Source organism: Notolabrus celidotus, chromosome 6, assembly GCF_009762535.1.
Source record: "Notolabrus celidotus isolate fNotCel1 chromosome 6, fNotCel1.pri, whole genome shotgun sequence".
Taxonomy (NCBI): domain Eukaryota; kingdom Metazoa; phylum Chordata; class Actinopteri; order Labriformes; family Labridae; genus Notolabrus; species Notolabrus celidotus.
Genome location: NC_048277.1, coordinates 34,468,878 through 34,492,231, shown reverse-complemented (window position 1 = coordinate 34,492,231; position 23,354 = coordinate 34,468,878). Strand labels below are relative to the sequence as shown.

Sequence of the window (23,354 nt, the reverse complement as noted above, 5' to 3'; positions counted from 1 at the left end):
TCCTGATGGAGAGGCGCCTGTAGCAGGACTTTTCTGAACCATTGGTCACAGATTTAGTGTTTCTTGTTGTTTTATTTGTCAGTATGTCGACGTGTGTCTTGGTACACAGCTACAGCTACGACATGTAGCTATGTAGCTATGCTAACTAGCGCTAGCACTATCCATGATAAATAAAAATCATCCACTAGATCTTCAAATCTGCAGACGTGGGGAGTAAAACCGACCTTTGTGTTTATTAAGACAGCCTACAACTAGCATGCCTCCCTCCTAAGCTCCTTGTTAGCACACATTTGTGCAGGTAATGAAAAATGGAGGAGGGATTCAGTATTATTTTATACAGTCTATGGGCTGAACAAGCTCCGAGCTCTGACTCCGTGACAGACCGGATATTGTTGTTACGTAACAAAAACACGGAAGTCTGAAACGGCTCGTTTCACACACATTTACAGAAAGGTGTAGAAATCAGAACAGGGGCAGAATGGATTTTTTTCATTCTCGGGGGGTTTGTAGACAGGGACACATATTTCAGGTAGAAAACCATTAAAAAGTCCATTTTGCATGATATGTCACCTTTAAATACTTTGGAAGTCACATCATTGTTATTGTTTGCCCTGCTAACCATCCCAGGGATGAAAGTCAGAAAAAAATATATATTTACACTGAAAATGTTCAACATATACAACAAATTACCCCAACATCCCAACATATGCTTGTAATTTTGGTGTTTTCTATCCATTTGCATGTTCCAGATCTATGTCAACAGAAATACCCTCACTATGGAGCTTAAATGCAACTTACAGTGAAGTACCTAAAGACGCCTACAACAATGATGAGTCCAGACAGGATGTGGTTCAGCCATGCGGTTGTGGCTCAGTTGGTAGAGTCGGTCGTCTTACAATCGGAAGGTTGGCGGTTCGATCCCATCTCCGGCGGTCACATGCCGAAGTGTCCTTGAGCAACACACTGAACCCCAAATTGCTCCGGCTGTTGTTCAGCGGTGTGTGAATGTGAACGAATGAGATTAGCTAACACTGATGGTTCCTAACATTAGCAGCCTCTACCATCAGTGGGTGAATGGGTATGAATGGGTGAATGCGACGAGTAGTATGAGTGGTCAGAAAGACTAGAAAAGCGCTATATAAGTACAAGTCCATTTACCATTTACCATTTACCCATGTTCCCTATCAAAATAAAAGCCTAATATACACATAGAGTGGGATGTAGTAACCAAATATAAACAGACATCACACATAAATGTTGTGAATAGTCACAAGGACAAGGAAATCATACTAGACAGTGCAGATTTTTATTAATTGTTCAGGCCTACATATATCAAAGTGCCATCTACATTTTAATAATAATAATAATAATAATAATAATATAATAAACTTTATTTATATAGCACTTTTCTAAACAGAGTTACAAAGTGCTTCACAGAAAGTAAACAATAATAATAATAATAATAAATATAATCCCAACCCTTTTTCATACACATATACACATATACATATACATATGTACACACATGCACATACATATACATACATACATACATACATACATACATACATACATACATACATACATACATACATACATACATACATACATACATACATACATACATACACACACACACACACACATAATAACATGTTAGCAAGTTATGGAGGCCTTTTTGAAAAAGAAAGTTTTAAGAAGTGATTTAAAATAAGAACAGAAGTAGCACGCTCTCTGCTACGATCTCTGTTTACTTTTCCACAGAGTTTCAGAGCGTGTTATGTTAATCTACAGCTGATACATGTTGCTGTTTATCATACAGACATGATTACATGAAGAATAGAGAGGAGGAGATGAAATACACGGCCGATGTGCGGCCGATGTCCGGGATCCCGGAAGTGTTGTAAATGCGGGAAAGACAAAGCCGCCGAACGGACCAATCACAGAGCTTGCGGTCCGCGTCGGCTCTACGGGGAGTTACATTTTGGAGGAGGCGCACGTCAGCTACGTGCGTAGGCCTCGGCGTAGGTACGGGAGCTACGCGGACCCCCGGCGTAGGGTACGCCGTTGATTCAACGCAGAAGTATAAATCAGCCTTAATCTGACTCCGTGTGCTGCTTGCGTAAGAATACAGAGCTGTTGTGGGGTTAAAAACATAGTCCCAAAGTTGAAGGGCTGTCTGACGTTGAGGTGAAGTGGTGAAAATATCATAAAACAAAGCAAACACTTAAACTGAAGAGCTTTTTGTTGTGTGTCAGACTGTTTTTAGAAGCTGAAGTGTTTGTTTCTCGTGACCCCGTCTGCAGCGGTGCACAGCTTCACTTCAGAGTGTGGACTCCAGCTCTGTTCTCCAAACAGGAGCACACCAACTGTTATCTAATGTAGGTAATACACATGCTATTGAAGTATCCCACCTACTTCAAAACCCCTAAACCAGCTCTTTGAAATGTGTTTAACAAAGTCTGGTCCACCGCCTGCGTCCACAGCAGCCGTGGTGTTCCACTGCTGCGGATCTAACAGTCAACAAATGAAGTTTAAACGAAGCGACACTGTTGTGACAAGCTGAGTTTATACGGCGACATGTATCTGAGGTTTATTTCCTGGAGGAGACTTCTGCTCCTTTCTGTGTGTGACGGGTGATTGACAGCGAGTAAAATACAGTGCTGATTATGAAAACACACACACCGCAGAAAAGGGATGAAAACACTGACTAAACCGGAACAGCACGATGGATTATGTCGCTCGGGGGAGGCGTGAGTGGCAGCAAACGGCTGCTTGTGACTGTCGGATAATGAGCGTTAATATCTCGTGATAAGAAAGTAAAACAGTGGAGTAAGCTGAAAGACTGAAGTAAACAAAGACAAGCTGTCATGGAGGTAGGAGGAAGTAGAAGAGTAGCAGACGAAGGAGTGAATCCTGGATGTTAGTGTGCAGACAATACCAGAGAAAGGATGCAAACCTATCTGCCTCCTTAAAAACACACACAGAGTTTTGTAAAGGAATCAATGAATGAGAATGTGAATGAGCTCCTTTCTGTGTTACAAGAGGTGCTTTGGCATCCGAAATCACACAGGGTTGTTATTGGAAAAGCTGGCACCCTCGCTGCGTGCATCCTCTTTCCAACAGTGCTGAGCAGGCTGCGCTGACAGCCAAAGCTCTGCACTGCTGGTACAATAAACACAACCCAAAAACACAGTTTGATAAATATTTGGCCTGTTAGATGCCACCAGAGCTGAACCTGGCCAGGGAAATCTGTGGCCTCCTCCACAGACCTTCACCTTGTTATGTAAATGAGAACATTTGTCTGGTGCTGCCTTCCAGGATGGCTTTTTTCCTGATAGTCCCAATCAAAATCTGTGACACTCAGATCAGTTACTGGAATGGTTGTGCAGGAATTAATGGAATCAGTAGCGGGGTCGCAGATTGCTTCTACCTGGCTGATGCTCTCCTGAACATCGGTGTCCTACGGTGGCCAACAAGGGCAAACTCCCTGCAATGCCTGAAAAAGATTCACAGGGAGAAACCTGCTGCAAATTCAGGAACAATGCAAATTAAAACCAGAAAAATTAGCTCCAAAATATGAAATAAATTTGTCTGCAGTATATTGTTTTATTTGCATGCATGCACGTTTCCAATGTTGTACTTGTTTCTGATCTTGCAAGCTGTTTATCCCAGCCTAAGTTTTTGGGGTGTTGCAGCACCCTTACCTCTTCAGGTGCAAGTCTGTAACAGAACCCTACATGGAAATGAGACTTACAAAAACCCTGAGAGCCCCATCAAGCCAGCTTTTATTCATTTCTACTGTAGAAACATTGAGGTGCAAGATGGTAGACAGAATCTGTTGAACTGGACTCGCCTTTCTGCAGAAAAGATCCCTCCAAGGTCACGAAAACACAATGATTCTTACTTTTAGGTGACCTAATATCATGTTGGACATGGACCCCATGAGACCTCTGAAGGTTCGCTGTAGTATCTTGCACCAAGACGTCAGGAGCAGATCCTTAAAGTCCTGGAAGTTGTGATGTGAGGCCTCCATGGATCAGACTCTGTAGTCCAGCTCATCCCACAGATGCTCGATTGGTTTGAGGTCTGAGCAATTTGGAGGCCAAGTCAAGACCTTGAGTTGTGGTGTTCCTCTATGTCATCTCTTCCCATTGCTCTGTGGTCCAGTTCTGATGCTCATGTGCCCATTAGAGGTGCTTCCACTGGAGGACAGGTGTCAGCAGCCCAATACACTGTGATGCACAGTGCTCCAGTAGCTCCTGTGTTGGATGGCACCACATGGGACAGCCTTCTAAACGTTCTCTATGTTTCAGTGAGCCTCGGCCGCCCATCCCCCTGTCCCCAGTTTACCGGTGTTCCTTCCTTGGTCCTGACATCAGACTTCCACCTGATCTGTATCCAGTCGTTCTCCTTCAACACCCACCGGTTGCATTTTCAGAACGCAGCACGGAGCAGGACCGCCGGACAGCTGGAGTCATGTGACAGAGGTTTTCCTGCTGTAATTACTGAATCAAGGATTCTCCTCCTCCTCTCCTCATCCATGTTGTCTTTCTGGTCCTCTGAAAACCTCTGACCTGTTGACTCCAGGCCTGGCTTCGCTCATCATGACGGTTTGTTGTTGTAGTTAAGTGAAATACGATCTGGTGATAACACAGAGTGTTTTATTCTGAAAATTAACCGGATGTTTTCATTTTGTTTTGGTGAAACCTGACTTCCTGTCCCGCTCCATCTGCTCTGTTGAGAGTGATGCATCGTGCTCCGGCATCCGGCAAAAATAGAAGTCTTGTGTATCTGATCCGGGGGACTCGGATGTACCGGATCAGAGAGGCAGCTGGAAAAAAAACGGAGTGGATCCAGTGGAAGTTAACACATTGACTAGAATAGAAACCTATCAGATCTGGTGCTGTGACGGATTGGAGACAAACCAGCCACAGATCTGGTGGAATTTGTCAGTTAGTCCTCCAGAGTCTGTGATTAGAGTTCAATCAATCAATCAATCTTTATTTGTATAGCGCCAAATCACAACAAACGTTATCTCAAGACGCTTTTACAAACATGGGAGGTCTAGACCACACTATGTCAAATTATGAACAGAGACCCAACTTCAAGACAGGGTAAGACTCAGTCTGACCCCACCTTAATCCATCATGAGCATTGCACATTGCAGTATTTAGCTAGTTACAGTGGTGAGGAAAAACTTCCTTTTAACAGGCAGAAACCTCAGGCAGAACCAGACTCATGTTAGACAGACATCATGCCTCGACCGAGTTGGGTCTGGAAAGACAGATAGAGGGGAGTAAGAGAGAGAAGTGATAGTGATGAGACGAGTCATAGAAGCTGTTGCCGCTGGAGTCCAGCACGTCCGTATCAGCTGGAGTCCAGATCGTCTGCAGCAGGAGGACGTCTACGGCAGCTCAGAGGAATCTACGAGACAATGGAGCTCAAGGACTCCAGAAAGGTCTATGGTTAGTAACTTTAATGGGACAGGCAGAGTTACAGTAAGTGATGAAGGGGTTGGGGGGAAGGGGGTGAGATAGGATCCCAGTGTGTCATTGTGCCAGTTCCCCCGGCAGTCTAGGCCTATAGCAGCATGACAAAAGCTGGTCCAAGCCTGATCCAGCTCTAACTATAAGCTTTATCAAAAAGGAAAGTTTTAAGCCTACTCTTAAAAGTAGAGAGGGTGTCTGCCTCCCGGACCCTGACTGGTAGATGATTCCAAAGGAGAGGGGCCTGATAACTGAAGGTTCTACCTCCCATACTACTTTTAGGTACAACTAGCAAGCCTGCATGTTGGGAGCGTAGAGTTCTAGAGGGGTAATAGGGCACTATGAGCTCTTTAAGATACGAGGGTGCCTGATTTTTAAGGGCTTTGCAGGTTAAAAGAAGGATTTTAAATTCTATTCCACATTTTATTGGGAGCCAGTGTAGAGAAGCTAACACTGGAGAAATGTGCTCCCTCTTCCTAGTTCTAGTCAATACTCGAGCTGCGGCGTTTTGAACTAGCTGAAGAATCTTTAGAGACTTATTGGGGCAGCCTGATAAGAGGGAGTTACAGTAATCTAACCTGGAGGTAACAAATGCATGGACTAGTTTTTCTGCGTCGCTCTGAGATAGGAAGTGTCTAATTTTAGAAATATTGCGCAAGTGAAAATAGGCTGACCTTGAGATTTGCTGAATTTGGGAGTTGAAGGATAAATCTTGATCAAATAGGACTCCTAGATTTCTAGCCGAGGTGCTGGATGCCAGACTAATGCCGTCTAAGGTACTTAAATTATTAGAAAAAGTCTCTCTGAGGTGTTTGGGGCCCAATAACAATCACTTCAGTTTTTCCTGAGTTTAGCAGTAAGAAATTTCTGGTCATCCAGGTCTTTATGTCTGTTGTATCCAAAGCAACGCTCTGCTATCAAGAAATAACAGACCACCACTATGAACTCTAGCTATGTAACGACCAATCACCCAACTCTACCTTTCCACCAAAACAATCAGCGCTGCCACTGTTTCCACCCTCACCACCTGCCTATCTGCAATAAAATCATGGATGACCACCAATTTTCTAAAACTCAATAGTAACAAATCTGAAATCTGAAATCATCATCATTTTCCTGCTTCCAACTCACCTACCTGTTCACTTGCTGCCTAACGTGTCCACCCACTGACAGGTGTCACTGTAAGATAATCAACGTCCTTCACTTCACCTCTCAGTGGTCATCATGTTATGGCTGTTAGGTGTATTAATACATACCTCAGCCACCACATCCCTGTGTCTGACACACAGCGCCTTAAATAAACTAGAAAAGGATGTGAAAGACTCCACACTGTCGCAGGGATTTTTCTCCCATCAGACTATTAAAAACATTTTCCTTCCCTGGTGCTGCAGGGGACGACAAGGATTGAATTTCCCTCAGACAATCCGTCAAACAACCAGTGTAATAATTAGACCAACCGTTTCTTCAAACATTTTCAATTGTCATCCCACCTGCACGCTGGATGAATAAATGAAATATCCCGCACAGAGCCTGAATTTAAAGCCCTGTCATCCACCCCTTGCTCTGTCAGAAACTGTAAAACTGTCAGACAGAGAAGTAAAAAACCCATCAGTGAAGCAGCCTGTGAAGGAGCAGAAAACTATCCTCCTCCTCCATCATTACATTTTAACTCCTCTCCGCTTCCTGTCATCCACCAGGACCCAGATATCACACCTGCATTGTGGATGTTTCTGTTAATATCCTGTCATGTCTGCATAAATCAAAGAGATGCAATAATGAAAGAGGCACGTGAAGATCTGGATGCCATCACTTGACGGAGGAAGGACGGTTACATATCAACAGTCTGAGAGAGGCTGAAAGAAAACACCCTGAAATACATGCAATAATATCAGACATGAACATTTAACAGACTCTCTTTATGGTCATCTGTCATTTAAAGAGCGCTAATCAGACTCATGTCAGTGGGCATCACAAAAGCTCTTTGTTTTGCTCCCTTGGGAATAACTGAAAAGTTTTACCAAGTCAGGCCTCATAGGGATCCTATCTCTCCTCTCTACTTATCACTTAATGTACCTAAAGTCTCTAAAAATAGTATGGGAGGTCGAGCTTTCAGTTATCTGGCACCTCTCTTTTGGAATCATCTACCAGTCAGGGTCCGGGAGGCAGACACCCTCTCTACTTTTAAGAGTAGGCTTCAAACTTTCCTTTTTGATAAAGCTTACAGTTAGAGCTGGATCAGGCTTGGACCAGGTCTTAGTTATGCTGCTAGAGGCTTAGACCGCCGGGGGAACTGACACATTGGGATCCCCTCTCTCTGCCTATCACTTACTTTAACTCTTCCTGTGCCATTAAAGTTACTAACCATAGACCTTTCTGGAGTTCCTGAGCTCCCTTGTCCCGTAGGTTTGCTCTGGCCTGCTTCTGTGAACGTGCCAAACTCCAGCTGCTACAACTGCTTCTATCTGTCTCACCACTAAAATCTCCCTCTATCCCTCTTTTCAACTTGGTCTCAGCAAATGTGTGTCTAACATGAGTCTGGTCCTTCTCGAGGTTTCTGCCTGTTAGAGGAAGTTTGTCCTTGCCACTGTAATTTGCTAAATGCTGGATCAGGCTTGGACCAGCTCTTAGTTATGCTGCTATAGGCTTAGACTGTCGAGGGAACTGGCACATTGGGATCCCCTCTTTCTCCGTGTCCCATTAAAGTTACTAACCATAGACCTTTCTGGAGTCCCTGAGCTCCCTTGTCCCGTAGGTTTGCTCTGACCTGCTGCTGTGGACGTTCCAGACTCCAGCTGTTACAACTACTACTATCCATCTCATCTCTATCGTCTCTCTCTCTCTTCATCTCCCTCTATCCCTCTCTCCAACTCTGTCTCAGCAGATGTGTGTCTAACATGAGTCTGGTCCTGCTGGAGGTTTCTGCCTGTTGAAGGAAGTTTGTCCTTGCCACTGTAACTTGCTACAGGCTGGGTCAGGCTTGGACCAGCTCTTAGTTATGCTGTTATAGGCCTAGACTGTCGGGGGAACTGACTCATAGGGATCCTGTCTTCCCCTCTCTCTGCCTGTCACTTACTTTAACTCTTCCTGTCCCATTAAAGTTACTAACCACAGACCTTTCTGGAGTCCTTGAGCTCCCTTGTCCCGTAGGTTTGCTCTGGCCTGCTGCTGTGAACGTGCCAGACTCCAGCTGCTACAACTACTACTATCCATCTCACCACTATCATCTCTCTCTCTCTCTCTCTCTCTCTCTCTCTCTCTCTCTCTCTCTTCATCTCCCTCTATCCCTCTCTCCAACACGGTCTCAGCAGATGTGTGTCTAACATGAGTCTGGTCCTGCTGGAGGTTTCTGCCTGTTAAAGGAAGTTTGTCCTTGCCACTGTAACTTGCTAAATGCTGCAAAGTGCTCTGCTCATGGTGGATTAAGATGAGATCAGACTGAGTCCTGTCTGTAAGATGGGACTGGATCTTATCCTGTCTTGATGTTGGGTCTTTGTTAATAATAGAACAGAGTACGGTCTAGACCTGAGAAACTGGACTGGACATTTATGCAAATTGCAAGTCCCAGACTACCTTCAGGTCTGTTACAGACTTCTTTGTATTGTTGCTGCAGGAAAGAGTCTCCCTTCAGGAGCTGAAGTTGGTGAGAAACATCTAAAGCAACTCACTTTGCATTTATGTTTAGAACCGGCTCAAAATTGGTGTTTGGTTCCTGATAAATCACCGGAGATCTGTCACAGCTTTCTCTTCTCGATGATGCAGTCTTGAGATTTTGAGCATCTCAGATGTTCTTACCATCTGGCAAAGCTGCTATTCAGTGTACATCATCTTTCTCAAATGTTTAATCCCCAGTAATTGCCTCCAAAAACAGTCATCAAACTGGTATAAACCAACATTCAAACATAATGACTGACTTTGATTATAAGGTCACATCCAGCTCTGAATTTTCCAGCCCTCAGTTGTTCCGGTGTTATTTTTATCACAGGTAATGGATAACAGTTCACCCAGTAACAATGCTCCCCTCTCCTAACTGCCAATTAGTGGATTTTCAAACTGCCTGCTCCATAATTACACGCTTGAAAGGCATGAAGGGTATCCATTAATGTCAGCCTCGTCAATGTAAAAGGTGCAGGCAGAGCAACAACCAGTGACATGAAAATTCATTCGTCCAATCAGCCGCCTGAGCTCCTGCTGTGTTCCTGCTCGGTCCCCACACAGATGAGCTCTGAATATTTCATAACCGATCATTTGAAGGGTTGCAAGAGCTCCCAGTGTGACTAAATATTCAGTGAACTGCTACTCACGTTTTAACCCGGCGGAACAGGATGAAAGGTGGCATTGAGACGTGAGCAGCTCCTCGACCACAGCGCCTCCCTCTGCTGAGTCTCAGGGTCAGGATTTCTGAAATGAAATAAAACAATCAGCAGTGAGTTAAAGCATATTTATAGGATGTTTGTCTTGCAGAGTCAGTCCCTTGATTTATTTCATTACTCAAGACACATTTTTACATAAAAGCTTTTATTCTGTGATTTTAACTTTGATTTTACTGCTCTGTTTTATAAGTTAGTATGCTTTTCATTTATTTATTTATCTATCTATCTATCTATCTATCTATCTATCTATCTATCTATCTATCTATCTATCTATCTATCTATCTATCTATCTATCTATCTATCTATCCATCTATCCATCCATCCATCCATCCATCCATCCATCCATCCATCCATCTATCTATCTATCTATCTATTTATCTATCTATCTATCTATCTATCCATCCATCCATCCATCCATCCATCCATCCATCTATCTATCATTTATCTATCCATCCATCCATTTATTTATTTATTTATTTATCTATTTATTTAGCTTTTTATCTATCTATCTATCTATCTATCTATCTATCTATCTATCTATCTATCTATCTATCTATCTATCTATCTATCTATCTATCTATCTATCCATCCATCCATCCATCCATCCATCCATCATCCAACCATCCATCCATTTATTTATTTATTTATTTATCTATTTATTTAGCTTTTTATCTATCTATCTATCTATCTATCTATCTATCTATCTATCTATCTATCTATCTATCTATCTATCTATCTATCTATCTATCTATCTATCTATCTATCTATCTATCTATCTATCTATCTATCTATCTATCCATCCATCCATCCATCCATCCATCCATCCATCCATCCATCCATCCATGCATCCATCCATGCATCCATCCATCCATCCATCCATCCATTTATTTATTAATTTATTTAGCTTTCTATCTATCTATCTATCTATCTATCTATCTATCTATCTATCTATCTATCTATCTATCTATCTATCTATCCATCTATCCATCCATCCATCCATCCATCCATCCATCCATCCATCTATTTATCGATCCATCCATCCATCCATCCATCTATTTATTTATTTATTTATCTATTTATTCATTCATTCATTGCTTCATTGCTTCATTTTTGCTTTGCATTTCTGTTGGCTTGTATTGCCCATTGTGAAGCGCTCTGTTACACGTGTTAACAAGTAATAATAATAATAGTTTATTTATATAGTATGTTGGTGGCAGTCATATTTTACCTGACTCAAAGCCTTCAGGGAGGGAGGGACCCTTGATGCAGAAGGTTTTGTAGGAGATTCAAGGTTGATTTGTTGTTGTTAATCATAAAATACTTTAATAGTTTGATGATAACATCACCAAATAACTGTTTTAATCATTTAAAAATCCTCTGAAGCCTGGGTTAAGGTCGTATTTGTGCGCGTATGATATCAAAATCTCATTCAGCACCCACTAAATTCTGAGTAAAAGCAAACATTCATAATTATTAGAAGACCTTGATAAAACCAGCTTATTATGCTGTTTAGGCCTTTTCCTTAGACTGTATATGAGCGGCTAATTACTAGTCACACACACTCAATCTCAAAACCCATCTGCAAACATTGTCCACAATCCACTGAAGATGATGTACATTTCAATTAGCGTTAAACAACTTCCAGTCAAGGCTGAATTTACCAAGCAGCATTTATACCTTAAAATAAATAAGAGGCAGTGTATTCAACATTGTTTACGTCAGCAGTACATTTAAAAATATACATTTTCTTATGGTTGGTAAAGGCCTATCTCCCTCCCAAAGGTTTAGAGAGTGATACATTACATATCACTTCTAAGCTCGACTATTGTAATTCTTTGTGGGCCTGGAGCAGTCATCCATTCAGCGCCTGCAGCTCGCTCGAAACGCCGCTGCTCGCCTCCTGACTGGTAGGAAAACGAAGGAGCACATCCCACCTGTGCTGCGCTCTCTCCATTGACTTCCAGTCCGTCACAGGATTGATTTTAAAATGTCTTTGTTAACTTGCAAGGCCCTTAATAGATTGGCACCATCCTACTTAGCTGAACTTATCCATGTTCATAATCCAGCTCGAGCACTGAGGTCAACCAAGCAGCTGCTCATGGATGTGAATAAGAGTCAGATATGATCGCCCCCCCACTACTGATTGTTTCAAATCATTATGGAGGAACCATCTCTTCTCTTTGGCCTTCTCGAGATGAGAACATCAACATCTCAACAGATTTTACTTGATTCTACTTTTTTATATAAATGTGTAGTTTATTGTTTTCAACTTTCTACCTTGTAAAGCACTTTGTCCTGCACTGGTTGTTTTAAATGTGCTATATAAATACAGTTGACTTCCCTTGATCATTTATGAACGATCAATGGGTTTCAAGTTTGCTGGAATAACAACATGATGCAGATTTTTGAGACAGAAAAGGTCAGGGTTTCCATCAAGTGTTTTAGACTAGCTATGTTGCAGCAGGCTGCTAGTAGCTTTCTGTGTATCTAAATGGAGCACGTTTTCTTTTGTTGGTAATTTAAATTGTAAAAATCATTCATTCACACCTCTATTTCACAAGTCAGGTGTGCTGGAGGGGAATCAACTCATGCTCTAACCATCGAACCCCTATTTATAGTCAATATTCCTGTACCCAAACATTCCTAATAAATTTGTTTTTGAAAGTTCGGCAGGGGTAGGACACGCCCTGCTCTTGGGCCCGAAACAGCAGCCAACCTTCCTCAACAAGTATCCCGTAGCTGTACGACAGGCATGTCCAAAGTACGGCCCGGGGGCCAATCGCGGCCCAAGGTCCATTTATTTATGGCCCCAAGCTTCCATCTTAAATGGTGTTATTTATAGCACAGAAATTAATCCCATTCTGAATCGTCTGTATTCTCCGCCGAAACGCCTGAGGGCAGTGCGGTCTCTCTGATAGCCGGCCGCCTGCTTCCGGTCCCACCACGATCTCTGTTTACTTTTCCACAGAGTTTCAGAGCATGTTATGTTAATCTACAGCTGATACATGTTGCTGTTTATCATACAGACATGATTACATGAAGAATAGAGAGGAGGAGATGAAATACACGGCCGATGTCCGGGATCCCGGAAGTGTTGTAAATGCGGGACAGACAAAGCCGCCGAGCGGACCAATCACAGAGCTTGCAGTCCGCGTCGGCTCTACGGGGAGTTACATTTTGGAGGAGGTGCACGTCAGCTACGTGCGTAGGCCACGGCGTAGGTACGGGAGCTACGCGGACCCCCGGCGTAGGGTACGCCGTTGATTCAACGCAGAAGTATAAATCAGCCTTAAAAGTTCAGAAGACACAAAAGAGGACACAAGACAAGATCAAAATTCTGAAATCATACAGAAAAGGCTAAATTTGATGCATAAAAATTGTTCAGAACTCAGTAAAATAGTTATTTTGTTATAAAATGTTGTCTGCTGGGCAGAAAGGTCTTAAAAACAACATGAAAAAGAAGTGTGATGAAATCCAGATCGTGATCCTGCCATAGGAAAATAATGAGACAATATTTTTCCCACATTGCCCAACCCTAAAGAAAATCATTTTCAGAAGAAGATAAAGTTTGCCAATGTTAACATGGTTTTATTGAGGAAAAAAATGTAAATAATTGTTATTAAATATATATTTCATATATTACTTTTATGATTTCTAAGTCTCAGTAGGAGCCACTGGCCCTGAAGTATTCTGACAACATCAAATGTGGCCCTCTTTGAAAAAAGTTTGGACACTACTGCTGTATGATGACAAATGCCACAAAAAACTGCATGAAAGACATCAACCAGAGACTTTGAAAAACCAAAGGGGGGAAAAAAACACCAATTTAAAAACCTGACAAGGACACAACCTGATCCCCAGTGGAGATGTTGCCCTTGTTTCATTTCCAAAATGAGCATCAGGTTTCAACAATTACAAACTCAGGTGGTGTGAAAGCCAAACGCTGATGGCCAGAAGAGGTGGAGAAACCCTGCATTAATATAAAGTACATGTTAAAACTAAAGAAACCAAGACCAGGAGCTGGAGGGAATCATTTCAATAAAGCATGACAACATTATCATACTGGCATAGCAGCCAAATAGTTAGTGCTCTGGCCCTGGAGCTGTGTTTTAATCTTGTTGAGATCTCGGTGCAGTTTGAAGGTTGAGCTCAGCGTGGTTTAATACATGTCTGAATTGGATTCAGTAACCTTTGACATAAAAGCCTGGCGGGACAGAAAAGAACATGACCCACAATGAAAGGAAGCATTCTGGGATCCTTATATAACCACAAAAACTAACAAACAGCCTATTTCAGCTCCACGTTCCTCCACTGATTACTTCATTTTCATCAGATTCACATCGATCGGTTCCCCTGACAAAGAAAAACTCAAACTGGAGCTGTTAGAGTTTAAAAAGAAAGTTACAAGATGTTAGTGAAGCCTCGTTCTTCTTCTTCCAGAGCATCTGACACTTGAGTCATACTTGACTGCAGAGTAATAACCTTCATCAAATAGAAAAATATCATGTTTTCTCAGCATAATGCCAGCTTTCTCTTTGTGCAGTGACTCATTTGTTTGAGGCTTCCCTCATGCAGTGCAAAGATGACAAACTCCAACTGGCTACTGATGAAAATAGACTCATCATGTATGCAGATACTGGCACAGCTTACTTTGCTTTTACGCATTATTGTGCATTATGCATTATTCCATCTGCAGCTAACGTATTTTTAGCTCCTTTATTACCAATCACATGACACCACTGCAGAGCGTCTTACAAGATAGGGGTGTTTAACTCTCTACAACATATATCACTATGGAGGAAACCACATATCTAAGAGTAAAACATCAAAATCAAAACACAAATATGTATATCAGCTGCTGTCTGTTAAAAAATGTAGTTTAAGGGACTTTTCTGGTTCTAATTCAGGATATGGACTACTTGGAGAAGGTTGTGCTGTTATAGTGCAGCTGGGTGCCAATAACTGCGGCTATCCTGATATTCAGCACAACAGCACTCCCTCTCCTGTGACGCTGCTTAAACACATCCTTAAAGCTACACAACTTATAGAACAGAGGCTATATTGTGAAGAAAAACCCTGTTCAAACTGTAAAAGTGTCCATCATATTGCTCTTTAGTCCACTATATCATAGAGGAAGCTGAAATATATGACAAAATTACAACTGAGCCAATATACAGCCCAATAGCATCCCTTCCTACAGTACACAGCTTTTAACAAGCTTTAATGTGTATGTTACTTTTGTTTATGCAAGTCACACAGTGGAGGAATAAAATGAAGGAGATTTTCTATATGGAGAGTATCACTGCTAGATTGCGGTTAAAGACATATTTTATTATTATTTATTTATTTTTCTTAAAAGTTGATTGTATGTTTTTCTGTTATTTACATTTTTATTTAAACAACTATTTTTATTTATTTATTTATCTATTTAACTTTTTTATTCTGTATTATTTTATTCTTATTTATTTATTTAACTTTTTTATTCTGTATTATTTTATTCTTATTTATTCATTTATTTAACTTTTTTATTCTGTATTATTTTATTCTTATTTATTTATTTAACTTTTTTATTCTGTATTATTTTATTATTATTTATTTATTTATTTAACTTTTTTATTCTATATTCTTTTATTCTTATTTATTTATTTAACTTTTTTATTCTGTAGTATTCTATTATTATTTATTTATTTCACTTTTTTATTCTGTATTATTTTATTCTTATTTATTTATTCCCCTTTTTTATTCTGTATTATTTTATTATTATTTATTTATTTAACTTTTTTATACTGTATTATTTTGTTAATATTTATTTATTTAACTTTTTTATTCTGTTTTATTTTATTATTATTTATTTATTTAACTTTTTTATACTGTATTATTTTGTTAATATTTATTTATTTAACTTTTTTATTCTGTATTATTTTATTATTATTTATTTATTTAACTTTTTTATTCTGTATTATTTTATTATTATTTAATTATTCATCTTTATTATTTTTATTTGTATTATTTATTTATTTTTACTGCCTCTGAGTCTAATGGCTGCATTGTGCAGCTGTTGTCTTGGCTTAGTCCAATGCAGGGTACACACTGGACAGGTCGCCAACCTATCACAGGGCTAACACAGAGAGACAGACAACCATTCATGCACACACTCACACCTACGGGCAATTTAGAGTGATCAATCAACCTGGGCATGTTTTTGGATTGTGGGAGGAAACCGGAGAACCCGGAGAGAACCCACGCATGCCCGGGGAGAACATGCAAACTCCACACAGAAAGGCACCCGCCCGGCCGGGGATTTAAACCAGGAACCTTCTAGCTGTGAGGCAACAGCGCTACCCACTGCACCACCGTGCAGCCCCTTCCTCTGGGCAGTTGTGCCAATATACAGCCCAACAGTATTCCTGGTTAATATATCCTCAAAGTATGAAACAAATTGTAGTAAACACACTAAAACGTGTGGGAAAACGTAGTTATGGCACTTCCAAGTGTCTCTTTAACTGCTTTAAGATTAATGATGGGATCATTGCTGTTCCAATATACAGCCCAACTGTATTCCTGGTTAATATATATCCTCAAAGTATGAAACAGCTTGTAGTAAACACACTGAAACTTGTGAGAAAACATAGTTAATGAACTTCCAAGTGTCTCTTTAACTGCTGTAAGATTAATGATGGGATCATTGGTGTTCCAGTATACACCACATCATCACTCACTTTCGTGTCATGCTGCTAAACCATATCCTTTAATCACACAGCTTATAGAAAATCAGCTATATGGTGAAAACTGTCACACGTTGTCTAAAAACATTGCAAATGACAGCAGCTGAAATCATATAACTGTCCAGTGTTGTTTGGTGTTAACATCAGCAGAGAAGCTGAATTGAAACAGAGGCTTTAGATGAAGTGGTGTCAGGGAGAAGGTGATCCTGGTCTGTTATAAATGGGTTCGGGTATTTGTCCACAGTCAGGACTAATCCAAACACAAAGAGGACATTTCAGTCCTGGCTGACACTTTCCCAGAGTTCTGTTCTGATCGAACCTCGAGGGTGCTCCACGGCCTTTTCACCGACACACACCAACCCATCTGCCCACAGTGCGTTCTTGCAACAAAGCATTTGGCTCAACCTCTTCTCTGGTAATCAGGGTGAAGAGACCACTCCACATAATTGATATAGGATGTGATGATGTGGGTTTTTTTTTTTCCTACACTCGAGCACACACACACACACACACACATTCATGCATAAAAGCTGGAGAATCGTGCTAAGTGGAGACTGAAGAGGAGGGCGTACTTGTAGGGGATAAGTTTACATTTGCATATGAATAACGGCGAATAATGAATTCCTCCTACTTGTTTTTGTTCCATGCGAAGCACTACATGTGTTCCCTCTTAAATTGAGCCATAATCAACAATGTGGTGTTCACTGCTATTGTTTGAGATGCAGCAAAACCTAGTTCTATATTGAGTGCCTATTTTACTATTGCTACAGTAAGATTCATGCACTGAATAACGTTTAACGCTGCTGTATCTCATCCTTTACACATCACAGCGTTTAGCCGCAGTGTTTCCTTTTATTCCCATAAGGATAATTGTATTTTCTCCCTGTGTTTCACTCTGATGGTAATGAAGATTTTTATGTATTTTTCCATTTAAACCCCCAATAAGACGACACGGAGAAGGAACCCGCTGTAAACAAAAAGCCACATTAGTAACCAGCAGTTGAACGCCAGCAAGCAAAACATGAGGGCTTAGGGACGTGAATGGAAATGTCGTACAATAAGTAACACTAAGCGGAGAGAGAGCAGAAGTCCCAGAGGCTTGTTTGACTCACTCGTCTGAGCGAGTCCAACATAACAGAGCGGTGATGGACGTGGCTCCTGTCTCACCGGGTTTCCTCCTCTTACTCCTCGATGAATAATGGATGAAATATTTTGTCTTCACATAAAAAGGCCGTCTGCAGAAAGACCCTTCAGCACACACTGCTGAGTGCGGCGCCTTTTCTAGGCCCATAATCACAGCGTAAAGGCCTCAGTGTGGGCCAGACAATGTACTTAAGTGACAGTCCCCTAGCACCTGAAACAACCTGTGCAGCAACCTGTGAAGCAACCTGTGGAGCAACATGTGCAGCAACATGTGCAACGACTCATGCAGCAACCTGTCCAGCAACATGTGCAGCAACCTGTGTACCAACTCATGCAGCAACCTGTGAAGGAGCATGTGCAGCAACCTGTGTACCGACTTATGCAGCAACCTGTGCAGCAACCTGTGCAGCGACATGTGCAGCAACTTGTGTACCGACTCATGCAGCAACCTGTGCAGCAACACACAGGTTGCAACCTGTGCACCTGTGCAACCTGTGAACATGTGCAGCGATATGTGCAGCTACCTGTGCAGTAACCTTTGCAGTGACCTGTGCAGCAACATGTGCAGCAACCTGTGCAGCAGCCTTTGCAGTAATCTGTGCAGTAACCTTTGCAGTGACCTGTGCAGCAACCTGTGCAGCAACTTGTGCAGTAACCTGTGCAGCGGCCTTTGCAGCAGTGGATTTGGGGCGAGGGGCTGCATCCAACAATCTATGGTAACTTTGCAAAATATTCAACCAAACAATTCTGCCCAGGATTATCCCCTGTCTGTGTTAAACCTGTGCAGAAACCTGTGCAGTGACCCGTGCAGTGAGGGGCTGAATCCATGAATCTATGGTAAATTGGCCAAGCATTCAACTCAGCAATCATTCCCAATTGTCTGTGTTAAATACTTGATTCTGATTGGTCAAAAAACCAACAACAGTCAATCATTCTCAATAGCAGAGGCACCTGACACTCCTTTCAAATCAATCACCAGAAAGGAGTTTATGGTTTCACCTCCTCCTGTTGTCAACTTGACAGAAACTTTACTTTATGATAGCAACAGTGGACAACAAGGAGGATATTTTGAGTTATACATTAAATTTATTTGGAGAGCACAAAACTTCTGTCAGCAGCAGAGGAAATAAGATGAGAGGGGGGAAAACAGTGAAAAAATTAGTGAGGATGTTAAAACACACATTCGGCGAAAGAGACATCCACCAAATTGAAGAAAACAGACACAAACAGCAACACTGTATGGGCTTTGGTAGTGTTATACAGTAGCTGCTGTTATTTTCTGCATCTATTGTGAATGCCAACAGAAAAACGAAGAAAGAAGAAAGAAAGAAACAATTTTATTAATCCCCAGGGGGAAAATTCAATTTTTCCACTTGTGTTATTTTCAGGCACATGCACAGTTTGGTGTATACACATACAATGTTATGCACAAACATGCAGTGGACATGCACTTAGGGAAAGAGATGTCAGAGTGAGGATGCTACCATCAACCAGAGCAGTTGGGGGATTGGTGCCTTGCTCAAGGGCACCTCGGCAGTGCCCAGGCAAGTGAACCAGCACCTCTCCAGCCACCAGTCCACTTGCCAAACTTAGTCCATGCTGGGACTCGAACCGGCAACCCTCCAGTTGCCAAGCCAATTTTGAGCTGTGTAAATAAATGATTTCCAATCAATAAAATCATCTTTAGTCGGATACTTAGAGTCAACTTGTGGTAGCCTGGTAAAAAAAGTAGGATAAGGTATCACTTCAATGTATTTCCTTCAATGGCCTTCAATGGCCTCCCATTAGGACTCATATTTAAAATAGCACATTTGAAATACGATGAAAAATACGATGGATATTGTCTTTCTTTCTTTTTGATCTTGATTTCACAAACATAATAATGTTTGACAAACCAAATGTGATCACTTCACATCATATGAAGCCTGTGCAGTTTTGTTATTTCTAAGGATATGGGATTAAAAATGGAGCGATGGACGAATGAAATGTCTGGAAATGTTAAATGACTGCTCTTCGGCTTCACCTCTATGATTAAGAGTTACTATTTCGGTCCCTCCATGTCATAAATGTTTTGCAAACAAACCAAACAGCTCGACTTCAGCTCCTCATGAGATTGACTCCCTCGTATTCTCGGAAGCCGGTGCATCCAAAGTTCAAGTACCACCGGTTAGACATCGTGACCGCTGAGACGAAAAGAAACATTAAGCAATTTATGACTCCACATGGCCCTCTCCCCTCCTCACTCACTCACTCACTCATCCCTCCCCCACATTATGAGCCAATGTCACCTCTCTTCCATTCGCAGCAGGCGGTCAGAGCTGATGCTGTAATGAGCTGCTGTTTGTTTGGCTACAGGCTGTCGCAGATGAGACATGATGCTGTCACTCACATTTCATGGCAGCGGCCCCGTTGGCTCTGAATCACCATCTGAGTCTCTCACCGTCCCACGTCTGATCAAAGACTTCTCCAACATTTCAGATTCAAAACGTCCGTACCCTCGCTTTAGTTCTTCCTTTCATTACTGCTGCTCAACCTGTATTTACACAGACGGGTCGAAAACTCATTCTTATTTACAGTAATGATTTGGAAGAGTAACTGTAGGGGTGGAGGCATTACACATTACTCATCTGCCAATACCAACATCTACAGTGATTATGTGCTGCTGGATGCTCTGCTGGAGCAGTTGGGGGCAGAGTGCCATGCTCAAGGGCACATACATCAAAGCTTCTGACTCTCAACCAAACAAAGTGGAGGTGTGGAGTGCCATGGGAGTTTTATTTGTTTGGTTAAAAGCATAGACTGTATAAAACATGAACATAGTCTCAGGGATGAAGCCAAATGATGGCTGCCACCTCATTGGAAATGCTGAATTCAGCAAACTTTGACGGGGAGCAAAGGTGGAGCAAAGGTGGAGCAAAGGTGGGCCGTAAGTCCTCCAGCAAACTGCTACAATGCCCACCTGGCAGTCAACTTAGCCACGCCCCTTATTTTGCAAAGTCATGCATACTGTACCTCTAAATCAAAAAAGAGAGAGCACATCTCTCCAGACACCCTATTCACCTTATTTTCTGCAGTTTAACGAACGCAGGCAATCAATATATATTTTGTTTGCCACTGCCTTCCAATTTTAGCCTACTTTAACTCGCTTTAATGCAATATTATGAACCAGATATCCAGTTTTTTCCTTTTGCTGCTTAGCTCTCACAGTGCTCAGCCCCAGCTCTGCTCACAGCAGAACTTTGTTTTGATTGGTCAGCATGGCGGCCATGCGGCCAATCACATGTGAGGATATAGGATACAGGTGATGGAGGGGAGGCTGTGTATCGTGGCTTCATCTGTTACTTCTGAGAGGGTTAGGGTTAGGGTTCTTCTCAAAGACCGGGAAAATTCTCAGAAATCAGATCAGCTAATCCAAGCTGAGGCATCTGATTATTCTCAATGCCAACCTGAGGACATTAATAATGTTTGCTCCAGTTTAGTTCTGGTTCTGTTTGCTTGAGTTGGTTCTGGTTCTGTTTGCTTGAGTTGGTTCTGGTTCTGTTTGCTTGAGTTGGTTCTGGTTCTGTTTGCTTGAGTTTGGTTCTGGTTCTGGTTCTGTTTGCTTGAGTTTGGTTCTGGTTCTGGTTCTGGTTCTGTTTGCTTGAGTTTGGTTCTGGTTCTGTTTGCTTGAGTTTGGTTCTGGTTCTGGTTCTGGTTCTGTTTGCTTGAGTTTGGTTCTGATTCTGGTTCTGGTTCTGTTTGCTTGAGTTTTGTTCTGGTTCTGGTTCTGGTTCTGTTTGCCTGAGTTTGGTTCTGGTTCTGTTTGCTTGAGTTTGGTTCTGATTCTGGTTCTGGTTCTGTTTGCTTGAGTTTGGTTCTGGTTCTGGTTCTGTTTGCTTGAGTTTGGTTATGGTTCTGGTTCTGTTTGCTTGAGTTTGGTTCTGGTTCTGGTTCTGTTTGCTTGAGTTTTGTTCTGGTTCTGGTTCTGGTTCTGGTTGCCTGAGTTTGGTTCTGGTTCTGTTTGCTTGAGTTTGGTTCTGATTCTGGTTCTGGTTCTGTTTGCTTGAGTTTGGTTCTGGTTCTGGTTCTGGTTCTGTTTGCCTGAGTTTGGTTCTGGTTCTGTTTGCTTGAGTTTGGTTCTGATTCTGGTTCTGTTTGCTTGAGTTTGGTTCTGGTTCTGGTTCTGGTTCAATTTTTTTTGTTTGGTTCTGGTTCTGTTTGCTTGAGTTTGGTTCTGGTTCTGGTTCTGTTTGCTTAAGTTTGGTTCTGGTTCTGTTTGCTTGAGTTTGGTTCTGGTTCTGTTTGCTTGAGTTTGGTTCTGGTTCTGTTTGCTTAAGTTTGGTTCTGGTTCTGTTTGATTGAGTTTGGTTCTGGTTCTGGTTCTGTTTGCTTGAGTTTGGTTCTGGTTCTGTTTGCTTGAGTTTGGTTCTGGATCTGGTTCTGTTTGCTTGAGTTTGGTTCTGGTTCTGTTTGCTTGAGTTTGGTTCTGGTTCTGGTTCTGTTTGCTTGAGTTTGGTTCTGGTTCTGGTTCTGTTTGCTTGAGTTTGGTTCTGGTTCTGTTTGCTTGAGTTTGGTTCTGGTTCTGGTTCTGTTTGCCTGAGTTTGGTTCTGGTTCTGTTAGCTTGAATTTGGTTCTGGTTCTTTTTGCTCCAGTTGGGTTCTGATTCTGTTAGCTTGAGTTCTGGTTCTGGTTCTGTTAGCTTGAGTTTGGTTCTGTTTCTGTTTGCTTAAGTTGGTTCTGGTTCTGTTTGCTTGAGTTCGGTTCTGGTTCTGTTTGCTTGAGTAATCATAACCCTAACCCTAACCCTAACACTAACCATAACCCTAACCCTAACCCTAATCATAACCCTAACCCTAATCCTAACCCTAACCCTAACCATAACCCTAATCCTAACCCTAACCCTAACCATAACCCTAACCCTAATCCTAACCCTAACCCTAACCCTAACCATAATCCTAACCCTAACCCTAACCCTAATCCTAACCCTAACCCTAACCCTAATCCTAACCCTAACCCTAACCCTAACCCTAACCCTAACCCTAATCCTAACCCTAACCCTAATCCTAACCCTAACCCTAACCCTAACCATAACCCCAATCCTAACCCTAACCCTAACCCTAACCCTAATCCTAACCCTAACCCTAACCCTAATGCTAACCCTAACCCTAACCCTAACCATAACCCCAATCCTAACCCTAACCCTAACCCTAACCCTAACCCTAATCCTAACCCTAACCCTAATCTTAACCCTAACCCTAACCCTAATCCTAACCCTAACCCTAACCCTAACCCTAACCCTAATCCTAACCCTAATCCTAACCCTAATCTTAACCCTAACCCTAACCCTAATCTTAACCCTAACCCTAACCCTAACCCTAATCCTAACCCTAACCCTAATCCTAACCCTAACCCTAACCCTAATCTTAACCCTAACCCTAACCCTAATCCTAACCCTAACCCTAACCCTAATCCTAACCCTAACCCTAACCCTAATCTTAACCCTAACCCTAACCCTAATCTTAACCCTAACCCTAACCCTAACCATAACCCCAATCCTAACCCTAACCCTAACCCTAACCCTAACCCTAATCCTAACCCTAACCCTAATCTTAACCCTAACCCTAACCCTAATCCTAACCCTAACCCT

The 23,354-nt window shown here is 41.8% G+C and overlaps 1 protein-coding gene across 1 annotated transcript in view; it reads right to left on the bottom strand.

The window, feature by feature from the left end:
• Positions 1-23,354, bottom strand: part of borcs5 (BLOC-1 related complex subunit 5) — a 76,846-nt gene that overhangs the window by 30,583 nt on the left and 22,909 nt on the right. Inside the window, exon 5 of the transcript XR_004631669.1 lies at positions 9,791-9,887. The gene's annotated coding sequence lies outside the window, so the exon portion shown is untranslated. The remainder of the gene's footprint in view (positions 1-9,790; positions 9,888-23,354) is intronic.